General features: G+C 46.4%; 2 long non-coding RNA genes across 3 annotated transcripts in view; one reads left to right on the top strand and one right to left on the bottom strand.

Moving 5' to 3' along the window:
• Nucleotides 1-3,953: 3,953 nt before the first annotated feature.
• Nucleotides 3,954-27,896, top strand: part of LOC146399626 (uncharacterized) — a 34,896-nt gene continuing 10,953 nt past the window's right edge. For both annotated transcript variants that reach the window (XR_014818195.1, XR_014818194.1), the window contains exon 1: nucleotides 3,954-4,284. This is a non-coding gene — a long non-coding RNA (uncharacterized LOC146399626). The remainder of the gene's footprint in view (nucleotides 4,285-27,896) is intronic.
• Nucleotides 4,043-27,843, bottom strand: LOC146399627 (uncharacterized). Its single transcript, XR_014818197.1, has 3 exons — nucleotides 27,536-27,843; nucleotides 14,500-19,880; nucleotides 4,043-6,084 (listed from the first exon to the last, which is right to left on the bottom strand). It is a non-coding gene; the product is annotated as an uncharacterized LOC146399627 (long non-coding RNA).

Raw genomic sequence — 27,896 nt, 5'->3', positions numbered from 1 at the left:
ACCACAATAAGCAACATCTTTTATTTGACTCATGAAATAGAGGACTATTCATATACAAAAGTTTAAGTTCTGCCACGTGAAATCCTCTCTTTAAATAGGCGGGATGGTATCGTTACTGCCACTGCCAGTAGCACGAGCGCCGGCACTAGTGTTCTGGTGACAGTGCACGCTGTTACCCAGGGGAGCACCAAGCACGACCACATCACTGCACGTTGTTTCTGTGTGTAATATAAAGCATCACATGACCACATCAAGTTCCCTTTCTCACAGGGATGTTCTTAGTGTCGGGGTTACAATCACACGTTTTCCAGCAAAACTGAACCCAGAGGGTTTTTTCCCCTCTTTTAGCTCATTGTTACCTGTGAGTGAATTACTTCAAATCTATAACCCTTATTTTGTATTTGAAGTCGTTGAAATAATAATAATAACAGCTACATAGAAGAAACGTTGAGTGATAAATTACATATATAAACAAGATAAAATATAGCAAAGTATTTACCAGCAAGGGGTTGAAATAAAAGCCCAAATAGGTATTTTCTCAAAAAAAAAAACCCACTAATGAAATTGAGAATAGTGAAAAACAAGAATAGAGTAAAAGCGTATAATGCTTTGTATTTAAACAAAAAAACTCACGGCCTAAATATACATGTTTTCCCTTGAATTTCTTTGTAAGAATGGACTCTTAGGACATATCTTGTTATGAAGAAACACTTCCCTGAAGTTCAACTATGCTTCCAGTTTAACCTAATTTTTATCTTAGAGTGGACTTCACGGACGATGAAGTGGCGGTGTTCACTGCCACCCAGACCCGGCTCCACCTGCTAGTGGAGGCTTCCGCCCTCCCTCTCCGACACTGTCCAGCTGCCCCGCAGGTGCCATTTACACAAACTCGAACACGCAGGAACTGCTTGATTAATAATGACCTAATAAAATTGTAAAACTCGTACTGGAATGGGGGTGATTTATTATTTCTTGCTTATATTTTACACATAGCTTGAATCTCTACAAAGAGTTTATGTCCTTTTTTTGAAAATAAAGGCTGCTTTTCTAATAAAAATTAGGTGGCGGTTATTATTAAGACGTAAGCGTCAAGTTAGTCATTTGGGAAGGGTTCTTTTTTCCTCCCTTCGTGCTCCTCAGTGTGGCGCGGAGTCCTCCTCCTTCTCTCCCTCCGGTGTGTCGTCTGGTCTCACTCCTGCCGCATCTGTGCGGAGAACCGAGGTGACGTCAGGAGAGGCAGGAAATACAGTTCGTGAGATGAAGGTGGCCGAGTTTAGTGACCTCCTTGCTTCTCAGCCTACTCATTCCATAGTTTTCAGGATGACTTCTCAACACTTTCTTTTCTTAAGTTCTGTTTCTATGGCAACATTTCTCCTAGCTTGCCATCTATATGCCATTTATTATTCTATTACCTACATTTACTTGTTACCTGCTATTTTTTTTAACATCAGTCCATTACTTCTTTTTATGTTTCATCTTACCTGACTCCTGGGTCAGGGTTTGAAGAATCTGGCTGTCTGCACTCCCGTAGTTCCGTCGTCGAGGTTTCTAAGTGGGGCACATGCTTCTGTTGGGTCAGATTCTTCTCTCCTTTCTTCTCCAACTTCTCCACTAATAAAAAAATATATTGTATCCATATAATTGGCTTCAATTTAATTGAGCTTGTTGCTAGCTCAGTTTATTCTCAGTTTATTCTCTTTTGAAAAAGAGTCCCAGCGTAGACACCTAACGACAGCACCACCTTTCTCCTCGTGGTTACTAAGAAACACAGCTCTGGATTTCATGTGGTTCAATTCTTGACTCTCAGAGAAATTATTTTCTGCTGAGCACTCTTCTCTTTTCCAAGAATAGGGTTTTTAATGTTTCCTTTTTTTCCCTCTAACATTTTGAAGAAGAAAAGCTCCTCGTCTGTGACAGATTTCCAGCTCTTCGAGTGAAGGCATGTCAGTGAGTTCTCATTAACCTCCCGCGGTCTGAGTCTATGCAAATGGCTTAGCGTGACTCATGATCTTGAACTTTCACAGGGTGAGGTTGTTTGGGACCATAACCACACATGCTAAATATAGTCAAAGCTCTTGTGCGTCCATTACAGATTCAAGCATGAACACATCTGTATCCTGTTATTAGATGGTGCCGGTGAGTGGAGGCGTTGAGAAGAGAGCTGACCTGGTGCTGAGAGCCTCCGAGAGACCCGGCCTGTCGGGAATCTGCAGACAGAGGTGCGACCCCGGAGGGCAGTAGGTGATCACTGTGCGTGGCAGGAATGACCACACTTAGGACAGTTATGGCCAAAGAAAACGCCTGGGGGAGAATGGCCCCAAACGAGAGGCGATGATAAAATCAGCCCACCATCCGATGGGTTACAGTGTCCAGGAAACAGCTCCCGTCACTTCAGCGACCTCTGATAGCTGAGCTTGTCTGCATGGTTCTTTTTAGATTCAGGTCTTACAGTGACAGATGGGTAAGCAGTAGTGGGTACTGCTGGGCAGCCCCCGTTTTCAGGAGGCTCAGATAAGCAGGGGGAGTTTGTGTCCCAGGAAGTACTGGGCACATGCTGTTACGAATGATTTGTCTTTCTCTTGACTCTTCTGCCTTCCATCGTCAACCTGTCGTCTTTTATAAGTGATGGGAGGGGAGGGGAGAGATGGGGGAAGAGGGGGGAGGAGAGAGTTGAGGCTCCTCATTGAACCGGGTCTGGGCTGTTGACAACTGTGCAGTGACACCCGCCACCTGGAAGTTAGGGGCAGCCGTGGGAGCCGCTTGACCAACTATACGTGAACGAATACGAAGGCCGTGACTTTCAAGGGGTCACGTTAGAGCTGCCTAGTGTTTGCCATATTCCCTTTTCTTGGTTGACAGTGGGACTCGTGTACTGAGACACATACCCTTTCGTCGTATAAACCCATTGGGATTTGGGGATTGTGACTGCAGCCAGCTGGGCATATCCGGACTGCTCCATCATCTTAGGTTCTCAACTCACAATTGCTTGTTCGGCCCCAGTGGGATGCTCTGACCTCAGTCTGGTAAAGGGAGACCTTAACTGCAGCCCCCCAGAGGCACCCCTCCCCTCCTGTTGGCGGAATCCTGGTCTCATTGGGTACGTGCCAAGCCATCGTCTTGACGGCCTGGCCCGGTCTTTGAGAAAAAAGTGGCTGTGCCGGAAGGAGAGTTTTCTTCCACTGTGACGCGGTGAAGCGCAGCGCGCGTTGGGACGGAAGAAGGCAGAGGTCCCGCCAGGCGTCCCCGTCCTGCGGCCTCACCTGGCTGCTTTCCTCCCTCGCGGGTGCCGGTGCTGCCAGGCCTGACGTCTGGAGCGCGGGTGTGCCCTGTGGGCAGCGCCCGTTCGGGACAGGGCACGCGGCCTCCGTCCGCCCCGAGAGCCAAGACCGGACTTCTCTCTGGCAGCTCCCTCCTCCGGGTGCCGCTGGCGCATTTCCTTTGTTGGGTGGTTTTCACGGTGTTCTTACTCAGACAGCAACTGCGAAGCATCATGAGCAGCAGTCTGAGGGAGCTGAGGGGGAGAAGACATATCTGCCACGATTCCAGTGAAATTATTCCGTTAGTAAAAATCCAATCCGCTCTTATGTAAGGTACGCTAAATTCATCAAATGTGGTCTTTTGCTATGTGTCCGAAGGAACCGCAGTGTTTTCAGGCTGGACCTCTCCTCTGGATGCCTTATCTGCCGCAGTTGGCTTGGCTGGAGCCACGTGTCCTCACTTCCATTTTAGGAGGTGTCATTTATAAAATGTGCAGTTCCCTGCTATTTGGGAAAACTTTATCAGGGGATTATTAATGTAATTTGTTCTGTAATAACACCTTCGGATGGGTACAACATGCATTTTCTGTGCGTATTAGCAGCAATGAGGAACAGGCATTATAACGGTGCTCCATCAGGGACAGATAAAACGCCCCATTGGGCTTTCAAAAGGAGCCCAATACAAATGTGGCATTTGCTTAACTGTAGAGGCGTGAATGGTGTGCTCCAATTATGTTAAGAGCCGGAGAAGTGTTATTAAAATCTTCTAAAACAGCCAGTCTCCCACCCTCTGGCTGTTGCTTTGTCCTTCTGCAAATCCTTTCTGCTGCAGAGTGGCTCTGGCTGCAGCCGCCAGCCCCAGGCCAGGTGCTGCTGGAAAAACTGGAGACGCTGGCAACGCCGTCGGGAATCTGAAGCAGTTGATTTCCAGGAGAAAAATCAAGTTCCTTCTAATCCGTGTTGAGGAGCCATGCGTTTCTTTGTCCACGTCTCTACCGCGGCGATTGTTTGCTGTTCGCAAAAGCTGGTAAACATCCCTCTTTGTCGACGTCGTTTGGGGTGTTTGCTTTGCATTTACTTTGATAATTTTTTTGGTTTGCTTTTTGATTTGCCAGCCTTATCATTTTATAGTACAGATAATCCAAGAGGGTCTTTTTATTTTGAATATGGCGTCTAATGGCAACTGGATATACTCCAAATATCTTCTCATGAAGAGTCACCAAAGTGAGCAAAAAATACAACCAAGTCCCCTTTCGTTGTGTCTCTGGCTGGAAAGTGCAGCCTTGTTGAGACTTTCTCAGGGAGTGTACTGGGAGTAGAAGAGAGACGGCAGTGCGCAGCCTGCGCATCCACCCGCCACATGATTGCCCTACGTTATTTAAATTAAAGTTAATGGTCATTGGCCAAATCAAAATTTTTGAATGAGTGAGGAGCATTAATTTTTATGTTTGTGTTTTACAGTTAGTTTTGCAAGTTCTGAAACCACTTGTAATATTTCTCTCTTATTTGGTCCTTTCAGGAAATAATATCTTGTGTTTGCATTAGTGGGATTCTAAGATAATTTATTTTCAATAACACTGAGAAACAGGGTCAGTATTGCCATGTGTTTGTTTGTAGGTTGGTTTTCTACATTTATAGGAAGAAATTTGACTGCATTAAATCAGTCTAATTAGGTTTTATCTAAAAGAGGGAGCAGTGGGGGGGTGTACACATTATATTTCTCTTTGATTTAAAGCGCAGTGTCCCCAAGAGCTACTTCTGGGTTTGTATTTTATCAACTTTGTGGTGTTTTAGGTAAATGAGGATTTCCAGTGGTCACTGTAGACCTTAGTAACAAAGAAGATAAAACACCCCAGAAAATCAATACCTGAGCATTCCTCTCAGCTAATTTTAGACTTTACTAATTTCAGTCAATCTCAGATTAATATCACTAATAAAGGAGCCATTACATTATAATAGTAGTAATACCTATTGTTGTAAAATTTTTGAAAAGTTTTTATTTTTTCCTATCAATATATTGTGTGTGGCCTATGAGATCTTTGAGGAAAGTGAAGTTTTGACCTCAAAATGAGTTAAAAGTTATAAATGCACTTGCTTGCTTGTTATTAATAGTTATTAACTGATGATAACTCTGTCGTCCCAAAGTGTGAGGTATTGAGATGACAGGGTCCCCAATACTGTTCATTTTCTTTTCCTTAGGAAGGACAGGTGACACCGAGATGAGGCCGTTTGCCAGGCCAGGAACTCGGCGTGTCTCAGTTCCTTCCTTTCTGAGGCCAAGCCTTCATAGCCTTCATTCACGGCTGGGGCCCCCTTCCTGGCCTCTGACCGGCACCCCGGGAGAAGGAGGGCTGTGACGGGCCCTTCACCCCCCGGGACCAGGAGAAGCAGCACCGTCCTGGTTGGACGTGCGTTTGCTGCAGGCCTTGGGAACAGCCCATGCCTAGGCCTTTGAGGAGCAGATGAGAAAGGAGGCCCCTCTCCGTCCTTGAGGGGGGGGTATGTGCGTCCCACTCGGCTGTCTCGGAATGAGGCTGTTTCTGCCTGACGGACAGTGAGAGGTCGCCCTTGCATGGGCCTCGGGATGCTCTTCAGAACTTGGTCCGGATGTCCTGTCAGCTCCGTGGAGATGTCCTGATCTGGCACCCGGATAACTGGGTAACTTAGCAAACAACGGGCGACCATTGTCTCACTGTTCCTATCGTCCGTACTTACAGCCTCATCATCTGCATCGGTATCTATCTGTCTGTCTAGACCTGTATTCATCTACCCGCAGATAGACAGATAGACAGACACACACTCTCTGTGTCGATTCAGAAACATTAAACTATTTTTTTTCTTTTTTTTTTTTTTTTAATTTTATTTTCCCACTGTACAGCAAGGGGGTCAGGTTATCCTTACATGTATACATTACAATTACACTTTTTCCCCCACCCTTTCTTCTGTTGCGACATGAGTATCTAGACATAGTTCTCAATGCTATTCAGCAGGATCTCCTTATAAATCTATTCTAGGTTGTGTCTGATAAGCCCAAGCTCCCGATCCCTCCCACTCCCTCCCCCTCCCATCAGGCAGCCACAAGTCTCTTCTCCAAGTCCATGATTTTCTTTTCTGAGGAGATGTTCATTTGTGCTGGATATTAGATTCCAGTTATAAGTGATGTCATATGGTATTTGTCTTTGTCTTTCTGGCTCATTTCACTCAGTATGAGATTCTCTAGTTCCATCCATGTTGCTGCAAATGGCATGATGTCATCCTTTTTTATGGCTGAGTAGTATTCCATCGTGTATATATACCACATCTTCCGAATCCAATCCTCTGTCGATGGACATTTGGATTGTTTCCATGTCCTGGCTATTGTGAATAGTGCTGCAATGAACATGCGGCTGCATGTGTCTCTTTTAAGTAGAGCTTTGTCCGGATAGATGCCCAAGAGTGGGATTGCAGGGTCATATGGAAGTTCTATGTATAGATTTCTAAGGTATCTCCAAACTGTTCTCCATAGTGGCTGTACCAGTTTACATTCCCACCAACAGTGCAGGAGGGTTCCCTTTTCTCCACAGCCCCTCCAGCACTTGTTATTTGTGGATTTATTAATGATGGCCATTCTGACTGGTGTGAGGTGGTATCTCATGGTAGTTTTGATTTGCATTTCTCTTATAATAAGCGATGTTGAGCATTTTTTCATGTGTTTGTTGGCCATCTGTATATCTTCTTTGGAGAAATGTCTATTCAGGTCTTTTGCCCATTTTTCCATTGATTGATTGGTTTTTTTGCTGTTGAGTTGTATAAGTTGTTTATATATTCTAGAGATTAAGCCCTTGTCAGTTGCATCATTTGAAACTATTTTCTCCCATTCTGTAAGTTGTCTTTTTGTTTTCTTTTGGGTTTCCTTTGCTGTGCAAAAGCTTTTCAGTTTGATGAGGTCCCATGGGTTTATTTTTGCTCTAATTTCTATTGCTTTGGGAGACTGACCTGAGAAAATATTCATGATGTTGATGTCAGAGAGTGTTTTGCCTATGTTTTCTTCTAGGAGTTTGATGGTGTCCTGTCGTATATTTAAGTCTTTCAGCCATTTGGAGTTTATTTTTGTGCATGGTGTGAGGGTGTGTTCTAGTTTCATTGCTTTGCATGCAGCTGTCCAGGTTTCCCAGCAATGCTTGCTGAATAGACTTTCCTTTTCCCATTTTATGTTCTTGCCTCCCTTGTCAAAGATTAATTGACCATAGGTGTCAGGGTTAATTTCCAGATTCTCTATTCTGTTCCATTGGTCTGTCTGTCTGTTTTGATACCAGTACCACACTGTTTTGATGACTGTGGCTTTGTAGTATTTCTTGAAGTCTGGGAGAGTTATGCCTCCTGCTTGGTTTTTGTTTCTCAGGATTGCTTTGGCGATTCTGGGTCTTTTATGGTTCCATATAAATGTTTGGATTGTTTGTTCTAGTTCTGTGAAAAATGTCCTGGGTAATTTGATAGGGATTGCATTGAATCTGTAGATTGCTTTGGGTAGGATGGCCATTTTCACAATATTGATTTTTCCAATCCAGGAACATGGAATATCTTTCCATTTTTTTACATCTTCTTTGATTTCTTTGATTAAGGTTTTATAGTTCTCGGCATATAGGTCCTTTACCTCTTTGGTTAGGTGTATTCCGAGGTATTTGATTTTGTGAGGTACAATTTTAAAAGGTATCGTATTTTTGTATTCCTTTTCTAATGTTTCATTGCTGGTATACAGAAATGCAACTGACTTCTGAATGTTAATCTTATATCCTGCCACTTTGCTGAATTTATTAATCAGTTCAAGGAGTTTTGGGGTTGAGTCCTTAGGGTTTTCTAGGTATAGAATCATGTCATCTGCATACAGTGACAGTTTGATCTCTTCTCTTCCTATATGGATGCCTTTGATTTCTTTTGTTTGTCTAATTGCTGTGGCTAAGACTTCCAAAACTATGTTGAAGAGCAGTGGTGAGAGTGGGCATCCCTGTCTTGTTCCAGATTTGAGTGAGAAGGCTTTCAGTTTTTCCCCATTGAGGATTATATTTGCTGTGGGTTTATCATAAATGGCTTTGATTATATTCAGGAATGTTCCCTCTATACCCACTTTGGCGAGGGTCTTGATCATGAATGGATGTTGAACTTTGTCAAATGCTTTTTCTGCGTCTATTGAGATGATCATATGATTTTTGACTTTTTTTTTGTTAATGTGGTGTATGATGTTGATTGATTTGTGTATGTTGAACCATCCTTGTGAACCTGGGATGAACCCAACCTGGTCATGGTGTATAATTTTTTTGATATGTTGTTGGATTTGGTTGGCTAAGATTTTGTTGAGAAGTTTTGCATCTATATTCATCAATGATATTGGGCGATAGTTTTCTTTTTTGGTGGTATCTCTGCCTGGTTTTGGAATGAGGGTGATGGTGGCCTCATAGAATGTCTTTGGGAGTATTCCTTCTTCTTCAACCTTTTGAAAGAGTTTAAGGAGGATGGGCACCAATTCCTCTTTATATGTTTGATAGAATTCACCTGTGAAGCCATCTGGTCCTGGGCTTTTATTTGTAGGGAGTGATTTTATGACCTCTTCAATTTCATTTCTAGTGATTGGTCTGTTCAATTGGTCTGTTTCTGCTTGATTCAGTTTTGGCAGGCTGTAAGATTCTAGAAAATTGTCCATTTCTTCCAGATTGTCAAACTTATTGCCATATAGTTGTTCATAGTATTCTCTTATGGTTTTTTGTATTTCTGCTGTATCCGTTGTGATTTCTCCTTTTTCATTTATAATTTTGGTGATTTGGGTTCTTTCTCTCCTCTTTTTAGTGAGTCTGGCCAGGGGTTTATCAATTTTGTTCACCTTTTCAAAGAACCAGCTCTTGGTTTTATTAATTTTTTCTATTGTTTTCTGAGTCTCTATTTTATTGATTTCTTCTTTGATCTTTACAATTTCCTTCCTTCTGCTGACTTTAGGACTTCTTTGTTCTTCTTTTTCTAATTCATTTAGGTGGAGGGTTAAGTTGTCAATTTGGGATCTTTCTTCTTTTTTGAGAAAGGCCTGGATTGCTATAAATTTCCCTCTGAGCACTGCTTTCGCAGCATCCCATAGATTTTGAGAGGTTGTGTCTTCATTATCATTTGTTTCAAGATAGTTTTTAATTTCCTTCTTGATTTCCTCATTGACCCATTGGTTTTTTAGTAGCATGTTGTTTAGTCTCCATGGAGTAGGTTTTTTCTCTTTCCTTTTCCCATGGTTGATTTCTAATTTCATGGCATTGTGGTCAGAGAAGATACTTGAGATAATTTCTATGCTCCTAAATTTATTGAGATTCGCTTTATGTCCCAATATGTGGTCGATTCTTGAGAATGTTCCATGAGCATTTGAGAAGAATGTGTATTCTGATTTTTTTGGATGTAGTGTCCTGAAGATATCAATTAAGTCTAACTTTTCTATTGTTTCCTTTAGGATCTCTGTTGCTTTATTGGTTTTCTGTCTAGAGGATCTGTCCATTGATGTGAGGGGGGTATTTAGGTCTCCTACTATGATTGTATTCCCATCAATTTCTCTTTGTGTCTGTTAATATTTGTTGTATGTATCTGGGTGCTCCTATATTTGGGGCATATATGTTGATGATAGTAACATCCTCTCCTTGGATGGATCCCTTAATCATTAAATAGTGTCCTTCTTTGTCTTTCTTTATGTCTTTTGTTTTAAAGTCTATTTTGTCTGATATGAGCGTTGCAACTCCTGCTTTTCTGTCATGTCTATTGGCATGAAATACTTTTCCCCAGCCTTTCACTTTCAATCTATATGTATCTTTTGTCCTAAGGTGAGTTTCTTGTAGGCAGCATATTGAAGGTTTTTGCCGTTTTATCCACTCAGCCATTCTGTGTCTTTTGATTGGGGCATTCAGTCCATTGACATTTAAGGTGATAATTGATAGATGATTATTTATTGCCATTTGATCCTCGTGTTCCAGTTGATTCTATGGTTCTCCATTCTTTTTTTTTTTTTTTTTTTTTTTTTTGGTTGGATGGTCTCCTGTTATTATCTGCTTGAGTGTATTTTTTTTTTTCATTTTTTGCAAATGCAATATTTGGTTTTGGCTTGTGGTTGCCCTGTTTTTTAAGTATGCTAACCCCTTCCCATAATTGTGTGTTTTAGCCTGATGGTCCTGTAAGTTCAAACACTTCATTATTATATTAAAATTAAGAAGAGAGACATACATACAAACAAAAAGGATTATTTACCTCCTAACATCCCTTGCCCACATTTTATGGTTTTGATGACTCTTTTATTTTTTTCTTTTTAATTTTATTTTGTTTGAAGCATGTTCATGATTAAATCTGTATGCTGGCTTATTTGAGTGACTGCTCTCTGATTGCATCTTCCTCAGTCCTAGTTCTTCCTCTTCTTCTTCTTCTTTTTTTTTTTTTCTTTTCTTTTTTCTTCCCTTTCCTTCCTTTCTTTTTGGTTTAGAGAAGCCCTTTCAATATTTCCTTTAACCTGGGTTTTGTGTTGCTGTATTCTTTAAGTTTTTGTTTGTTGGGAAAAATTTTTATTTCCCCTTCTATTTTAAATGATATTCTTGCTGGATAAAGTATTCTAGGTTGCATATTTTTTCCTTTGAGCACTTTAAATATCTCTTGCCATTCCCTCCTGGCCTGTAGTGTTTCTGTAGAGAAATCAGCTGATATTCTTATGGGGGTTCCCTTGTAGGTAACATTCTGTTTTTCTCTTGCTGCCTTTAGGATCCTCTCTTTATCACTAACTTTTGCCATTTTTATTATGATGTGTCTTGGTGTGGGTCTGTTTGGGTTCAGTTTGTTTGGGGCCCTCTGTGCTTCTTGTATCTTGAATCCAGTATCCTTTAGATTTGGGAAGTTTCCAGCGATAATTTCTTCAAATATATTTTCCATTCCCTTATCTTTTTCTACTCCTTCTGGAATTCCTATTATGCGTAGATTGGCCCGTTTTACATTATCCCATAGGTCTCTTATATTGCTTTCCAATTTTTTGATTCGGTTTTCTGTCTGTTGACCAGATTGAGTGATTTCCATTATTCTATCTTCCATATCACTGATTCGTTCTTCTGCATTATTCATTCTGGTTTTTACTGCCCCTAGTTCAGTTTGCATCTCTGCAAATGAATGTTCTAGTTTTTCTTGGCTCCTCCTTATATTTTCTAGCTCCTTTCTGAGGGTATCTGCATTGCTGTTCATATCTTCTCTTAATTCCTTCAGTATTTTCACTATTTCTCTTTTGAACTCCAGGTCTGTCAGACTGCAGAGATCAGTTTCATTGTTGACTGTTTTAGGTGAGTTCTCCTGTTGGTTTGACTGGGGGTGGTTTCTCAGCTTCTTCATCTTGCTTGTTGTCTTCTTTCTCCTGAGGGTGTTGTACTCTCCTTTATCGGGTAGTGTTTGCCTTGTCACTGCCGTGGAATATTTCCTGAGGGCTGTCGTTGTTGGTCAATCTTTTTTGAGGCAGTGTGGCTTTTCTGGAGTGTTGATGGGACTAACAGTGTTTCTTTGAAGCAAAGGAGGACTTCCTGAGGGCAGACAGGACTGGGAGGTCCACCCCACGATGGTAGCAGATTTCACTTGGTTCTCAGCACCCCCTGGGGTCTTGGGCGGGTAGCAGGGCCCTTGGAGACTCAAGACGTTCCTCCCCAGGGCAGCCCGACTCAGAAAGACCGTCTGAGATCTTTTCCCGATTCGGCCAGGCTTGTTGCAGCTTTTCTGGGCTGCAGGGGGTCCTGCCTGGAGCTGGCAGTCCTATGCAGCTGGTCCACTAGGTCTCAGCACCCCTTGGGGTCTTGGGCAGGTAGCAGGGCCCTTGGAGACTCAAGAGGCTCCTCCCCAGGGCAGCCCGATTCAGAAAGACCGTTTGAGATCTTTTCCCGATTCGGCCAGGCTTGTTGCAGCTTTTCTGGGCTGCAGGGGGTCCTGCCTGGAGCTGGCAGTCCTATGCAGCTGGTCCACTAGGTCTCAGCACCCCTTGGGGTCTTGGGCGGGTAGCAGGGCCCTTGGAGACTCAAGAGGCTCCTCCCCAGGACAGCCCGACTCAGAAAGACCGTCTGAGATCTTTTCCCGATTCGGCCAGGCTTGTTGCAGCTTTTCTGGGCTGCAGGGGGTCCTGCCTGGAGCTGGCCGTCCTATGCAGCTGGTCCACTAGGTCTCAGCACCCCTTGGGGTCTTGGGCGGGTAGCAGGGCCCTTGGAGACTCAAGAGGCTCCTCCCCAGGACAGCCCGACTCAGAAAGACCGTCTGAGATCTTTTCCCGATTCGGCCAGGCTTGTTGCAGCTTTTCTGGGCTGCAGGGGGTCCTGCCTGGAGCTGGCAGTCCTATGCAGCTGGTCCACTAGGTCTCAGCACCCCCTGGGGTCTTGGGCGGGTAGCAGGGCCCTTGGAGGCTCAAGAGGCTCCTCCCCAGGACAGCCCGACTCAGAAAGACCGTCTGAGATCTTTTCCCGATTCGGCCAGGCTTGTTGCAGCTTTTCTGGGCTGCAGGGGGTCCTGCCTGGAGCTGGCAGTCCTATGCAGCTGGTCCACTAGGTCTCAGCACCCCTTGGGGTCTTGGGCGGGTAGCAGGGCCCTTGGAGACTCAAGAGGCTCCTCCCCAGGACAGCCCGACTCAGAAAGACCGTCTGAGATCTTTTCCCGTTTCGGCCAGGCTTGTTGCAGCTTTTCTGGGCTGCAGGGGGTCCTGCCTGGAGCTGGCAGTCCTATGCAGCTGGTCCACTAGGTCTCAGCACCCCTTGGGGTCTTGGGCAGGTAGCAGGGCCCTTGGAGGCTCAAGAGGCTCCTCCCCAGGACAGCCCGACTCAGAAAGACCGTCTGAGATCTTTTCCCAAGTCGGCCAGGCTTGTTGCAGCTTTTCTGGGCTGCAGGGGGTCCTGCCTGGAGCTGGCAGTCCTATGCAGCTGGTCCACTAGGTCTTAGCACCCCCTGGGGTCTTGGGCATGTAGCAAGGCCCTTGGAGACTCAAGAGGCTCCTCCCCGGGGGAGCCCGTCTCAGAAAAACCGTCGGAGAATTAGTTCGATCTATTCACGGCCTGGCTAGGCTTGTTCTAGCTTTTCTGGGCTGCAGGCCTTTTCTCGGGGGCTGGTGGTGTTTGGTGCTGCTCTGTGGAAGTGTAGCCCCTCCAAAGGGCAAGCAGGCCTGTGCAGGGAGAGCCCCTGCGGTGGTAGGCTTCAGGCAATTGTTGAGGCCAGCCCTCCTGGATGGCAGGCAGCCCCAGGTTCGGCGAGAGCATAGGGGGTGGCGGGGGTGGGGGGAGGGAATGCACTGGGAAGCACAGCTTTCTGCTAGCTAGCGGGCCTGTAAGCTTGCTGTGGCGTGGGGGGTATTCTATGGGGACCCACCCCTTCTTCTCTCCCCTCCCCAGCACGGGCGCAGACCAGGCTCTTCTCCCAGGTTCCCTCTGAGGCGGCTTTCCACTTCCCCGCCCCTAGAGTATTGCTCCCTTCCTCTGCGACAGCTTTGTTTTCTAGTCTCCCAGGCAGTCTCTGCCCCGTCAAATGGTTTAGAGACCTCCCAAGCAGTTTCCGCTCTTCCCCGCCCCCCTAGCCCGGGGACTAATCTCTGGAGCCGAGGTCTCGGTGCCCAGCCCCCCCCCCAGGCGTCCCCCGGCCCTTTCTTGGGGACTAACCTTCGGAGGCGAGGTCTCGGTGCCCAGCCCCCACCCAGGCGTCCCCCGGCCCCCTCTCGGGGACCAACCTTCAGAGCTGAGGTCTCGGTGCCCAGCCCCCACCCAGGCGTCCCCCGGCCCTTTCCCGGGGACTAACCTCTGGAGCCGAGGATTCGGTGCCCAGCCCCCACCCAGGCGTCTCAATTTTTGGTGACTGTGCCCGTAGTTCAGATGGTCCGTTGGGTTCTTGATCGTTTTTCCGTACTCCGACTTACTGCTACACTCTTCTCTGCATCTGGAGATTCCTCCGGTTCGTTTGATCTTTCCCCCGGTAGGAGACTTTCCAGGGTGCGGGATCCCTTTCTCCTCCGCAGTTCCCTTTCGGGAGCGCCCGTCCCGCTCGGATTCACCTTCTCTCACTCTCCTCTTTTCTCCCATTCTGCCCAATAATGTCACGAACTTCTTGCCGTTATTGGAGTTTAGGTTCCTCTGCCAGCGATTGGTTGTTGTTCTGTGCGAGTCATTTCTTCTGTAGATGTGCTTTTTTTGTTGTGTTTGTGGGAGAGGGCGAGCGTGTCCCCCTACTCCTCCGCCATCTTGTCCTCTCCCTAAACTATCTAATGAATCCAGACATGCACACAATCTTGTGATAACTCTGCTCTAAGGAGAACTTTCTTTGCACGATTTGTCTTGGGTTGCCTACCTCTGGGATTCTAATTAATGTATGTTGACATAGGATAGTCATACATCCTGGCCTCTGCCTAATGTCTCAATATCTTCTCTGGTTTAGAATCTGCTCCGTTTTATTTTAAAAATTGTTTTAATAAAATGTTGTTTGACGTTTCATTCAAGTAGGTAGACCAGGCCTACTTGAGTTCTACTTTGTCGTTCTGGTTTCCGCTGGGAAGACAGATCTTACTCTTAATTCTTGATGCGCTCTCTGAAAGAGCATCAGTGCTGGGCTCGTCCCCCGCTCCTCAGATTCCACAGTAACTTTCTGTGCGTGACCCTCGTGGAAGCCCGTGCCGTGCATCCAAGGGGCAGAGGAAACCAGGAAATCAGGGGTAAACTTATCTTAAAATAGGCAAGTGGAAGCTTAGCCAGTGTAGATAAAACAATCTGACATTCCCAAGACAACAGCACTGCCATTTATTACGTGGTATAAATCTGTAATGACTAATTTAAAACGCTCTTTGGGCAGCAGTGAGCTAAAAATGAAAGCATATGTTTAGGCGGACATTACGCACTGTGTATCTTCTCCTTAAAAAGCACACAGGATAAACAGCACCCTGCAAAGAATGTTTTTTAGCAGTTGTCATCCGCCGTTACACACAGTGACCCACGGAGCCCAGAGGGCGTAGGTCTGCGGACGCCGTGTCAGGGTGGATGGCAAAGGCCACCCCTTCTTAGAGGAGCTCTGCGCTCAAAGGAGGCCGGTCAACGCGCGCGGCTGCAGAAGACGCGCAGGTGCCATCAGGCGGCGTCTCTCTGTAAAGCGTGACTCCGCCCGCGTTTTTGAGAGTTCTTGTGGCCGACCGTGGGCATCCCGATAGGGGATTCCAAATATCTCTCGCGAACTTCTCCCAGCCTCTCTCAGCCTCTGTGGAAGGTCCCCTGAAGTGTGTCCTGAGCCCCGTGCCCCTCCCCGCCCATCTCGGCTCAGGCCCAGCCGGAGGCCAGCCTCCCGCTGCCTGGGGTCGTTGATGCCCACTCCCGTTCCTCCGGTTGTCAGAAATCTGTTTACTTCTTCTACCTCCATTCCCGTGAGAGTTCATCAGGGTTGGGGCAGTAATCTGAGTTTAGTCAGTTGTCGTGAATTGAAAGCCTGTCTGTCTGTCTATCTGTCTATTGAAGATTCTCTGATTTGTTTGTTTGTTTGTGTGTTTTAATTTAAACTTCTTGGATACAACATACATGCATTGAAGTGCACAGTCCTAGCCGCTGGGCTGCATGGATTGGTCCTGCAGGTAAACCCACGCCACTGCCACCCAGATCAAGACACAGCTCCTTTCCAGAACCCCAGAGGGTCCTCACGTCCCTTGGCGGAGGTCACGGCGCAGGCAGAGCCACAGCGGCAGGGACGGGAAGTGGTTTTCCATTAACCCCCATCTGTCATCCACCAGGGCTGCTTCTCATGGATAAAGCTCTGGAAATCTTGGCAGACCAAGGATTTCCTTCAGCCAGAGAAGCCCCTCAGGCAGGGTTGCAGGTGCTTTTGGGGAGATGGGAGCCAACAGCTTGTACGGAGCAGTGAGGCCTGCAGGTGCGGGGGCAGAGCACCAACCGAGTCGGCTGGGGGCCGCCCACTGCGCTGCCGGGATCCAGGCTTGTCCCATGTTAGAGTCACTCGGCCTCCTTACTGATTCTTTAGGGAGGTAAGAGTAACATTATTTTTTTTTTACAAGACAGCAGAAGGACTAGGGTGACAAAATGATAACCCCCAGCTCCCGTTTAACCAACTCCGTAAGTCACGTCTCCTTTGGTCATCACCGGCTGCAGCAGCCCCTCGCCTTGGGCAGCAGCTGCACTGGCCTAGGTCACATGCCCAGTGGGGCCGTTGGAACCTCGTCCCACAAGGGGAGTCCCTGGTTAGGGGCCAGGTCAGACTGCAGCTGCCAAGGTTGCCTGTTGGCTGGATCCCAGGAAGTGGAGGCATCCGGGCTGAGGCTCCTGGGGGCCTGAGTCCACGTGCTCCTCCAGCCCCCGCGTGCAGCAGAGGCAGCTCCTCAGGGACCAGGCCCCTTACCCCACTGCTCTAGGAACTCCTTTCTGCCAGTGAGGGTGTTTATATCTTCTGAAAACTCTCTGGTCTCTGAAGTGTAGTGAAATATTTAAGAAATTCTACAAATCAAAACATGACAATTTGAAGATTAAGAAGTCAAGTCGCTGGCCCATCCCGCTGCTGGACTCTCTGAACTCTGCCCTGCCCCCCAGGACCTCAGAAGTGACTGCTTTGGGGGGGGGGCGGATCTCTAAAGAGGTGATTAAGATGGAATGAAGCCTTGTGGGTGGGCCCTGATCCAAGCTGACTGGCCTTCTGAGACGAGGACGTGAGGACACAGACACGCGGAGGGAAGGCACGTCCACTCCAGGCGCAGCGCACGGTCCCTTCCCAGCGAAGCCTGGCGCGCGGTTTGCCCAGGTCCCCGAGCAATCCCGGGAGAGGCGGGGGCGCTGTGGCTGCTGTCGCTTCTCGCCAGGGGAGCAACCTGCTTAATGGGCTTCGCATTGCTTTTCCCTTAGCACTGTCCCCGCTCAGTGCACCAGCTCTCCTTGTCTTGCTTCGCAGCATCCTAAGGCTCCCCTTGGCTTCTGAAGACAAAGCAGGAGACAGACGTGGTTACTGCAGTGTCCTGGGAGGGGGTCTGAGAGGCTGGAGCGGGAACGGTCCATTGGTGAGCCGATGGCCGCTGCAGGCCCCAGACGCCGGTCTTAGGGATGCCCTCTGCAACACCGCAAGGCGGGGACACTGATATCTGTATTCATTATGGTTATAATTGGTGCTGTGCAACATTCGTTGTTTTTATATTGCAAATATCATGAAAATAACTGAAAAAATGCCCGTCTTTGTACTGCCTTAGATTCTGCGCATTAAATGTTTGATAGCCTTCCTCTGAGACATAACCGAGATAGGGTGCTTTTCCAGGTGGGGGGGTCATACTTTGATAAACATTTCAGCTTCTTCTATAGCAGTTGATTTGCTCATTTTATCTCTTCATGGATCAACCTTGGAAGTCATTTTTCCAAAAGAATATTCAATTTCATAAAGTTTTAATATGCAATGTATAATTTTGCAAAATATCTTACATTTTTAAAGGTATCTTAGTTCTGAAATCACATACCACTTATGATTTATTTTGTGGTGTTTTATTTTCATTTTTTTCTTGAATTTTTATGCTGGTTGTTTATATATTCATCAAAAATTTTTTTGAGAACCAGATGTTTTGATTAATATATTAGATCTTCTATTTTGCTGTGCTCTGGTTTTCATTAATTATTTGTTTCTGTGTCTTGTCTTAAGTTCACTTTAGCATACCTTTTTTCAATCATTTTAGAGAGTACTTAAGTAATTTATTTCATCCTTTTTTTATTTGTGTTTTCTCTTTAGCCAAAGAGTGCAGGTAGCTGTTTTCTTTGTTTACTATCTTGTCGAATGATCTGTTTTCTGCTTTTTAATTCGTTCCATATTTGTATCACGTTGTAATCTTCTGTAGTGCTTCTGTTTTCGGTGGGGTGGGAACTATTGAGATTTTAATGGCCTGATTTATGGTCATTTTTCATAAATTTCCCATGAGCTCTTAAAACATATGCCCTAGAACACACAGAGGTCTGCGTCTCTCAATCCCTGTCTGCCTCTATTACCCGATCTCCCCTCCGGAAGATGACGCTTGTGTTAGACCCCGTGTTCTTACTGCCTTTGTCACATCCTGCCCCGGCGAGGGTGCGCTTCTGTCCCTTTCTCCCACTGCTCCTGGAACGTTTACCCTGGGAGTGCCTGTGCTGTGCGATTTCGTGCGTAAGGCCCTTCACGGTGGCTCCGCCTCCAGCCCAGGGTCTCCCCAGGCTCCTCGAGCCATTTCTGCGGAGGGCAGTGCATGCTGAGCCTTCTGTGGGCCTCCCCCGCCAGTCAGCTCGGCAGGTGCGGGGTACGCATGCGCAGAAGAGCCCGTCCTAGAGCGGCTCCTCCCCGGGGTGGCACCTGCTGACCGGCGCACCCAGGCCCCGCGTCCGGCCTTCCTTCCTCCCCGTGGTCTCCCGGGCCTGTGCTGTTGCCTCCAGTTGCTTTAAAAATGCTCACACACAACCCGAAGTTCGCGAGTTTTGATTGTGTGGAATACACAGGTTTGCTTTTGCTGTGCTTTTTTTCTCGTTTGTATACCTTCCAGGAGAAAAATTTAAACAGTTCGGAAACCAGCTGCCCTGGTTCTGCGTTGGTAGTCATTCATTTCTAGGGCCTCGGAGCACGACCTCACCATCTGAGAGTTTGCGTAGTTGTTCTTTTCCCCAAAACGCACCTTCCTTGGGTGGTTCTAGCTTTGTTCTTTCTAACTCTGATACCGTGTGTCTAATTGCAGTCAAACTTTTACTGATGGCAAGAGAACACAGTTGATCCACAGGAAACGTTTATTGTAATGTAAATGCATTTTATGTGTTTTTCTCATGCTTCATTATTAAAATGAAATGTAAAAACGTGCCCAAATCCCAAGAGTGGAACTAAATTAATTACACACCTATCCCCATGTAAGCCCCACACAGACCAAGATACATACATCTCTGCGCCCCCGAGAGCCTCAGCGCGCACACACCGCTAGCGCCCTGCCAACCACTGGCCGCTAAGCCGATTCCCCGGGCCGGCTTTGCCTGTTTTTGCGCCGGCGGAATGGAATGACTGCGCGCTTTGGCCTCTACCGTCCGTCACTCGCCCGGGGGCCATGCGCTGCACTGGGCTGTCGGGAGTCCCTGGAGTTCACTTACCTCGTGGCTGCATTGCGTTTGGGTGCGTGACCGCATCACACGTTAGTCACCCTTTCTGTTCCTGGTAACGCTGGCGTTTTCCCGGATAGTCAGCTCTCGTGGATAAGCTGCCGTAGAAGGCATCCTATGTGCCTTTCAGTGATGCGAGCACGCATCTCTCTACGCACAAGTGCAGATGGAAGTATCAGGTGACAGGTGTCCCCAGGTACTTTTCCGGGTGTTTTCCACGACAGGGACTCCCTGGTACCTGGTGTTACCAGTCACCTTGCTTCTGTGGACTCATGGTGTCTCTCTGGAGCTTTCACCTTTATTATAATGATGGTAAATTATGTTCAAGACGTTTAAAAAAATTTTTTTCCGTGACAATTGAGTATTATTTTCTCAAGAAACAATACAAGCTTTTTTATAGGAGTCCCCATTGTGGCTCAGCAGATGGAGAATCTGACTAGTATTCATGAGGATGTGGGTTCAGTCTCATCCCTGTTCTCACTCGCTCGGTGGGTTAAAGGACCCAGCGTTGCTGTGGCTGTGCTGTAGGCCGGTAGCTGCAGCTCCAATTGGACCCCTAGCCTGGGAACTTCCATATGCCACAAGTGCAGCCGTAAAAAAAGCCAAAAAAAAAAAAAAAAAAAAAAAAAAAAAAGATTTGTCCTTATTTAGTGAATTTGAGTGGATTTTCTTTGTCTTTTATTGATTTGTAAAATTTCCTTGTATGTCCTGGATATGAGTCATTTATCACACAGTATTTTGAAAATGGTTTATCCATGCTTGTCGGTCATTCTCACACTCCCTTAATGGTGTCTTTTGATGGGCCTGAGGGTTTTAATTAAGAAAGTCGAATTTTTCTCTTACATGGAGTAATTCTTGTTTGCTGTTTAGAAAAATACAGCTCGTGCATGGCCACCAGGGTATTATTCCCGTTTAGAAGCTCAGTCATATGGGATGAGGAAGAGGTGAAACTACATTTTCCAAACATGGATTTTCAGTTGGCCTGATTCCATTTATTGGAAAGATGATCTTTTTCCCACTACATTTCTCTGGAACCTTTGATGTAAGTCAGACGGCTATAAACTCACAAGCCCTATGGATTCTTCAGTCAACTCCATTAGTCATGTCAGCTATCTTAAGAAAATAATATATTGTCTTTCTATGGTAGCTGTAGAGTACTCTTGGTAGCCAACAGTTCATTCCTCCAGTTTGATTTATTTGTCTTGAATATTGCCAAGATGAATTTCAGTGTCTGCCACTACAAAGCAGTAGGCATCAGATTTGCCCTTGTCTGTGGACAACTAGGAAAGTGAACAAAACATGTGAAAAGCATCTGTTACCAGACTCGCGATGTAATTAATATACACATATAAATCCTTGCTTTGTCAGATCGAAGCAACACCACCCCAGTTTAAACTAGCACACCCAGCACCCAAATCTTGGTTTCTAATACCTTCCCCAATTAAAAAAAAAAAAAAAAAAAAAAAAAAAGCAGTCAGGGCTTCTTTGAGAAATGGCTGATTCTAGGATCTGAACAAGAACTGTACAAAATGCACCCGGAGTATCTTGTGACAGGAAGGAAGGGCTACACACACACACACACACACACACACACACACACACACACATCCTTTGAGTAAGTTGGAAAGATTAGGAGCTCCCTCTGCTCAAAGCCGGAGCAGTTTAGGCAACAAAATAATTAAAGCTGTGTTGCTTTATAACCAAATATGAAATAATACCCATGTTTCTGAAGAGATATAAATGGTCGAATAATAAAGAAAGAGGGGTAGGAGATTCAATTTCCGATGAAAGACAAAAATCCACATCCTGCAGGAAGCTGCTCTCCTCTCAGCGGGAGAGCGGAACCCTGCTCCTGGCCCGTGGGCCCCGCTGAGCAACTGCCTCCCAGGCCTGGATGGAAGGAAGGGGGTGGCGGAGTAAGCTCACTGTAGAACAACCAGGCCCCCTTGCCAGCGGGGGGCCCAGGTCAGCATCAGCAGTGACAGGCCATGGGGACTTGATGCCACATCATAGAAACGGCATTTGATCTCTCTGGGTTCCTTCGCCCCCCATAAAAACAAAACAAACAAAACCCAGTTTCGTCATGAAACAATCAGAAGGATTCCGCAGAGGGACTTTCTGCAAAATGCCTGACAGCACCCTCCTTATCGGCGTGGTCATCAGCAAGCAGGAGCGTCTGAGATGCTGTCGCAGCGGAGACCAAGGAGACAGGACAGCTGGAGTAACAAGGTGTCCTGGGTGGGCTCCTGGGGCGGGAGGGGGCGCTGGAGAAAAACGAAGGGTTCTGAGGTACCAACATGGCCTGTCCTTGTGGCAAACACAGCAGACTGAGCACAACGGATGCCAGCCAGCACAGGGCAGCCCAGGGCGGCGGGGGGGCTTCTGCACCCTTCAACCTAAGCTGCTCTTAAAGCCCATGGAAAGGAAAACCACGAATGAACGAAGCCGACCCCCTGGACTCTCTGTTGGTGAAAACAGCTGTACACTTCCCAAGTAGGCATCTTACCCTTCCTCTTTCCCAGGAAGCTGAGAATGCAGTAACTACACGCTTGGCGTGTGCCTTCTTTAAATTAGTGCATGATGGACATATACTTCAACGACTGAATTACATTTAAAATTGTACCAAAATATATTTCATAAAATTGGACGTGGCATTAACTCATTAAATTCTGTGTTTCTGGAACGATAGCCCATAGTCACCACCTCTGTTTTCAGTGTCATTAAAAATAAATCATTTCCAAGCTGAGTTAAACATTTATATTCTAGGACGAAACATGGCTTTTTCTTATACGGCTGATTCTAAGCAATGGCTAAGCGGGTCAAGTCAGAAATCTGTAAAATGGGTTAGTTGGTGTTTTACTGTCTTAGCCTATAGTAAAAGCAAAATGACTTGGTCTTTTACTTTCATGTAGTGACACATTTCACGTTTCCTCAAGAATCGCATTGTCAGGACGCCTCCGTAGCAAAACCGTGTTTACTTTTTGCCTTTGGCAGGTCATGTAGGATGTGCCAGCGCGAGTGACTGAGAACGCTGCGCTCCGAAGAATTCAAAGAGAGCGCCTGGAGGCAGCAAGAGAAGAACAGTATGTCCAGGGAGAGAGGGATGCTCAGGAGGGCGAAACGGATTCCAGGCGCTTTGTCTGCAAAGAGCTACAGGCCTGCCTGGCGCGGCTTTTCCAGACAGGAGCCTCCGCGTGATGCCACCTGAGAGCCAATGACACGTTCGCCTTCCCGTCTTTGGAAGGGCAGGGCTTCACCTTCAGTTATCACTGGGAGAGGACAGACAGGCCTGAACTCCAGTTGAGAGGAATCGTAATAGACTGCAGCACGGTGTAAACATAGCATTTCCATGCACTCGGAAACTGGAGAACTTGCGGGAAGCGCTTCACTGTGCAGCCGAACCTGCAGTATCTCGGGGACGTGCCTGTACACAGTGTCGCAATGACAAAGCCACAGATTTATAGGGTTGAATCATTAGTTTAAACAAAGGATTCATAAGAATAAAGAATAAAAATTGTTTACTGAAGTGTAATTGACTCACAGTACTATATTCGTTTCAGGCATACAGCCTGGCGCTTCAGCATTTTTACACGTTACAAAAGGACCACCGTAGCAAGTCTGGCTGCCATCTGTCACCTCTGTACCAAATTATTTGTCATCATTGTTATTTAACCGACTAAAATATCACGATGCTCTGCAAGCTACAATTTTAATAAATAGTTTTTAGCACTAATGCAGGGATATAAAGCTTTAATTTAGAAACAGTTTTTTAGAACAGGTGTTATACCTAAAACAAACGTTTTTGTGAACACTTTTTTCAACTAGTGCTATACAGTTTTCTCTGAATTTAGTTTATGTTTTTTTTTTCCATTATTAAATACCCCGAATACCTTTAATATATTTAGAATTTCTTCTGAATCTTTACAAGGACCAGGCATTTGTTCTTCATTTTTCTAATCTCCCTGGAACACAGATTTAGACTATCATACTGTGGTACAACCCAGAACACTCTGGTTTTTATTAGCAGTGAAATAGTTATAGTTCACCAATTCTAAAATAAATAGCTTGCTTCTTTGGTCAAAAATTAATCTAGCTCTGTCCCACCTCTTTATGGCAGTGATGGATTTCAGGGAATCAAAGAGAACAAAGTCCTCCTTTATTACAAAGAGGCTGCGGGCGAGCCTGGTAGGGAAGCCAAGTTTCATCACGCCACTGTGCCAGGCAAGGCTCAAGGAACTCTCATGTTTTACTCCACTTTATTTATAAATAAACTCCTTACAAGTGAGAACTCCAAAATATCTCCAGACAACATACATATATAGTCAATAAGTATATATAGTCAATAATTATATGTTTGTTAGTCATGGAAAGATGTGTAGGAGTATTTGTCTTTCCAGTATCTGTTTCCTGTGTTATGTCCTTATCTTTCTGTGAAGCAAATTAGGCGTAATCAGGTATCTTTAGTATTTAAACTCTTAAGGGGGAAAAAAAAAACAAACAACCCAGTGTGAATTCCAGTCGCTGTCTAGGAAATAGTTGTCGCTCAGGCTTTGGCTACTTGACCTCAGGTACTTTTGTGCGAAGTTCACTCTTCCGGGCGTCCAGGCCCGGGGCAGTTACAAAGTGCCGGACGGGTGGTGGGCTCCACTGGGTCCCCGCAGGCACCACGAGGGACTCTGAGGGCCCACCTGGAGGGCAGGACTGCTGAAGGAGGGACATCAGCCCTCCTTCCAGAAGAAGTGAGAGGGGATTCCCAGCCGCGCGTGTGGCCAGTGTCCTGTGGCGCAGCCTGAGGCTGTCTGTCAAACACCCATCCAGAGCGAGCCTCGGCCTCCTCAGTCCTCTTTCCTCCTTAAACAGGTTAAGAAAGTGTTTTTATCTTTAAATTACATAAGGGGATTGGGTCGTTTCAGTTGTTGGTGACACGATCAGATCTGCGTCTGAAGCCATCACTTGGCTTGGGGCGATGGGAGGGGCGGGGGCGTTTAGGGGGAAGTCCTGACGGCCAGGATGAGGTGACGGCTGCTTCCCGGGGCCGCTGGTGCTGGAAAGGAGAGGGCCAGACCAATTTGGAGAAAAAATGAGGAGGCAAAAACCGTAGCGTTACCGCTGACACCAGCTGATGGACCATCGCTGTCCACTGGGCGTGGAAAAGACAGAGGGAGGCGGTGGCCGGACGGCTGTGGGCGCCCCTCCTGGACGGACGAGGACCTGGGGCGGGCGGGGCTGCGGGCAGGCGGACGGATCCCCTTAAGTTACGGGCTGACCTCGGCCCACAACGTTCACTGTATCCCGGCACCTGTTCTTAGGGTGCGATTCGCTTTTGCTCCCTGAAATTCACACACGCAGAAGGCATTCTTCCTTGTACAACTTTTTCAGATGTATGACCACACCGGTTATGTTTTTTTAAACATAAAACACTGCCTCATCCAAGAAATGATGCTAGGAGCCTTCCCAGCTGTGCGAATCACCTCCGACGCGAGGTGCGGCGACTTTCCTAGTTTATGCGGGTGTTTCCTTGTGCCTCCTGCTGTCACAGGGTAGGGTTTTCGCTGGCGGGCGTTGGCCGTGGGTGGAGACTTTGAGGAGCGTTCGTTGAACGTGCCCTCTCTGAAGCAAGGACAGCGGCCTGGGCCTGAGAGCGAGGGCCTGACCCGGGTTGAGATGTTCCTTCCCCCGCAGTGCTCTTTGTGACCCGGGCAGTAGGTTAACCTCTGAGGCTTCTACGTCTCCATCTGTCGAGTGGGGATAGTCCTTGGACGAATAATGGAGAGAGTACAGATGAAACACTTCGAGTACTACCTCACCCGAGGACGGCAAGAAGCAAGCATCAACCATCACTGTCTTCGCGATCCCTTGATTGCGATGTAATGGAATTTGAGAGGCAAAAAGGATACAGGATTCAGTTGCCAAGGCAATGACATGAAAAGATTTAAAACCATCTTTGTCTAGAAAATACAGTTGTTCATGCGGAAGAACTGGAATGTTAACAAGTTTCTGCATTTGAGGCAAATTAAGGACACATATATTGACATTAAAATCGCAAGAAAAAGCCCGACAAAACAAATTGTTGGTTTTTCCACATTATATTCCCTGAATTTGAACTTCTGCTTTCATGATTAAAAATAAACTCATTTCCTTGCCCAACACTATTTTTTAACACAAGAGCTTAAGGAAAATAAATTATTCAGGTTCCAGTTAATCTCATACGCAAATTCTATAAAGTAATTTCTAAATGAAAGCAAGTTCTTTGTGAAGCAAATGCAGAGTTGCTTTGAGAAGAGGAAAGGCAGTTCGCGCTTCCAGGGGCCGGTAAGTGAGGGTATCAGTGTTCTCCAGACGCTTTGCCCGCTTTCTTGGACTTTGAGTTAATGTCATGTGGTTATGCTGACACTCACTAAGACGTAAGTCTCTTACCCAGATTAAACTTGAGTTGATTTTGAGGTCCTGCGCTGAATGTCCTCTCAAGACGCTGCCGCTGGAAACCGGGGGCTCTTCCCACCAGTCTCGGGCCTCAGGCCTCAGGCCTCAGGTCACAGACCCCTGTGAGGCACCAGTTGCAACCGCCCTCTGGTTTGAGGGGCCGCAGAGGAACCCCACGCAGGAACGAGGGGCCCCCTCATGCCTGCGGCTCGCCCTTCACAGCGCAGGTGTCCCCTCTCTGTCAGGATTTCCCAGTCAGGATGTGTCACGGGGCAGCTTCAACGTCTGAGTCCATTCCTCGTGACCTCTGACCTTCAGGTTATCTTGGTGTCTTGATTTAAATGTCCCTGGTGCCTGATCTGTCCCTCTGATTGTTTGCTATTTCCAAATCTTGATCTCAAAAACCCAGCTCCAGGCACCTGCCCCGGTTTGCTCATTGTTTCTCACACTTGACACGGTGCTTAGTGGGTAAAGCCGAAAGTATCACTAGCACAGGCGAGGTAGGGAGGCTCTGAAGGATGTTTAAGTCCCTACTGTCATGTGTGCAACATATATGTTCTTGTAGTCATGGAGAAAGAACTGAACCCTTCGCGTCTCCACTGCTTTGGATCCAGATCCTGTCAGTTGTATTTTGCTCCGGGTGCATTTGTGTTTCATCTGTGCAGAGCTGTGTTAAGTCAGACACGGCAAAGGTCTGAATTCTCCCCCACCTGTAAACTGACAGGATCGCCCACTGCAGTTGCCTGGGGACAGGGGACCCCGGGGCCCGGGTTGGCTTGTCGTTTTGTCGACTGCTATTGCCCGGTGCTGGCCTCGCTCTGGAGAGAAAGACTACTGACCAGCCTGGAGCACGACCCGGTCCCCTTCACAGGAGACAGTGAAGGATCCCTTGGTTTGGTTTCCCGGGAGATCTCCAGCAAAGAAGACAGACGCACGTCTCCTAGGGGCTCACGACCTCTAGCTTGTGTGCCGTTCCGGAAGCCAAACCTCGGGAGGCTGGGACCAGGCAGGAATGCAGAGGCCGTGAGGTGTGGCCTCCACGCAGTGGAGCCCAGTCATGGCTTCTGTGACGGCCCACCCTGGCCACCGAATGAAAGTGATCCACTTGTGCAAACCATCCATCAGAGGTGTCGTTCGGTCTGGAGATCAGGATCCCTCACCAGGATACGCAGCGCAGCGGGGTGTGAGACCCAATTCCGTCAATAAGAGCTGCTTTTTGCTGTAACCAATGATGTGTCCTAATATTAATAACAATTAAGTTAAAAGGTTAATAGATTTTCCAATGCACCACGTTAAGATTAAGTGTTTACTGGAGCACACGGGAACTTCGCTTTATCTTTATACAAGACTCCAAAGAGTTGCACTATAATGAAGGGAGCCTGGGTGGTGCAGAGTGAGGATTTTCTTTAGACAAATATATTAAACAGTAATTGTGCTGTAGTTATTGCTGACCTATACTGAGTTGATTTCAGTATTCAGAATTAGTCTATCTGAGAGTGTACTGAAATTAAAAATTAAGAATATCCTTTGAACAAAAGAGATTGAGAATTCAGGGCTGGGGTTATAGCACCACCTCCATCTGTAGAATTAACATGCTAGAATCAAAGAGGTTCTTTTTAAAAAGCATTTGTGAGTCAGGATTACTGATTATTTTATTAGACTATTCTTTTTTTTTTTTTTGCTTTTTAGAGCCACACCTGCAGGATATGGAGGTTCCCAGGCTAGGGGTCCAGTCGGAGCTACAGCTGCTGGCCTACACCACAGCCACAGCAACTTGGGATCTGAGCTTCATCTGTGACCCACACCACAGCACATGGCAACACAGGATCCTTAACCCACTGAGTGAGGCCAGGGATTGAACCTGCAACCTCATGGTTCCTAGCAGATTCATTTCTGCTGCGCCATGACAGGAACTCCTAATTTCTATATTTTAATACAACTACATTTAAAGATTTTTGTCAGTTATTCAGTTATCTCTTGTCAAATATGGAATGATGTTGCTCATTATTGAAGAAGAAGAAAATAGGGAAAAACTTAAAAAAAATAAAAAGAGAGACTGCCCTGGAGAAGGAGAATGATAGATACGTTGAGGGAAAAAAATGGA

The sequence above is a fragment of the Sus scrofa genome, chromosome 10 (genome assembly GCF_054392235.1).
Source record: "Sus scrofa isolate SSC_HxYL_T2T_F1_AM1 chromosome 10, Sscrofa_HxYL_maternal_Yorkshire_Landrace_v2.0, whole genome shotgun sequence".
Lineage (NCBI taxonomy): Eukaryota > Metazoa > Chordata > Mammalia > Artiodactyla > Suidae > Sus > Sus scrofa.
The sequence above is the reverse complement of the archived record's forward strand: the minus strand, read 5'-3'. Positions and strand labels throughout refer to the sequence as shown.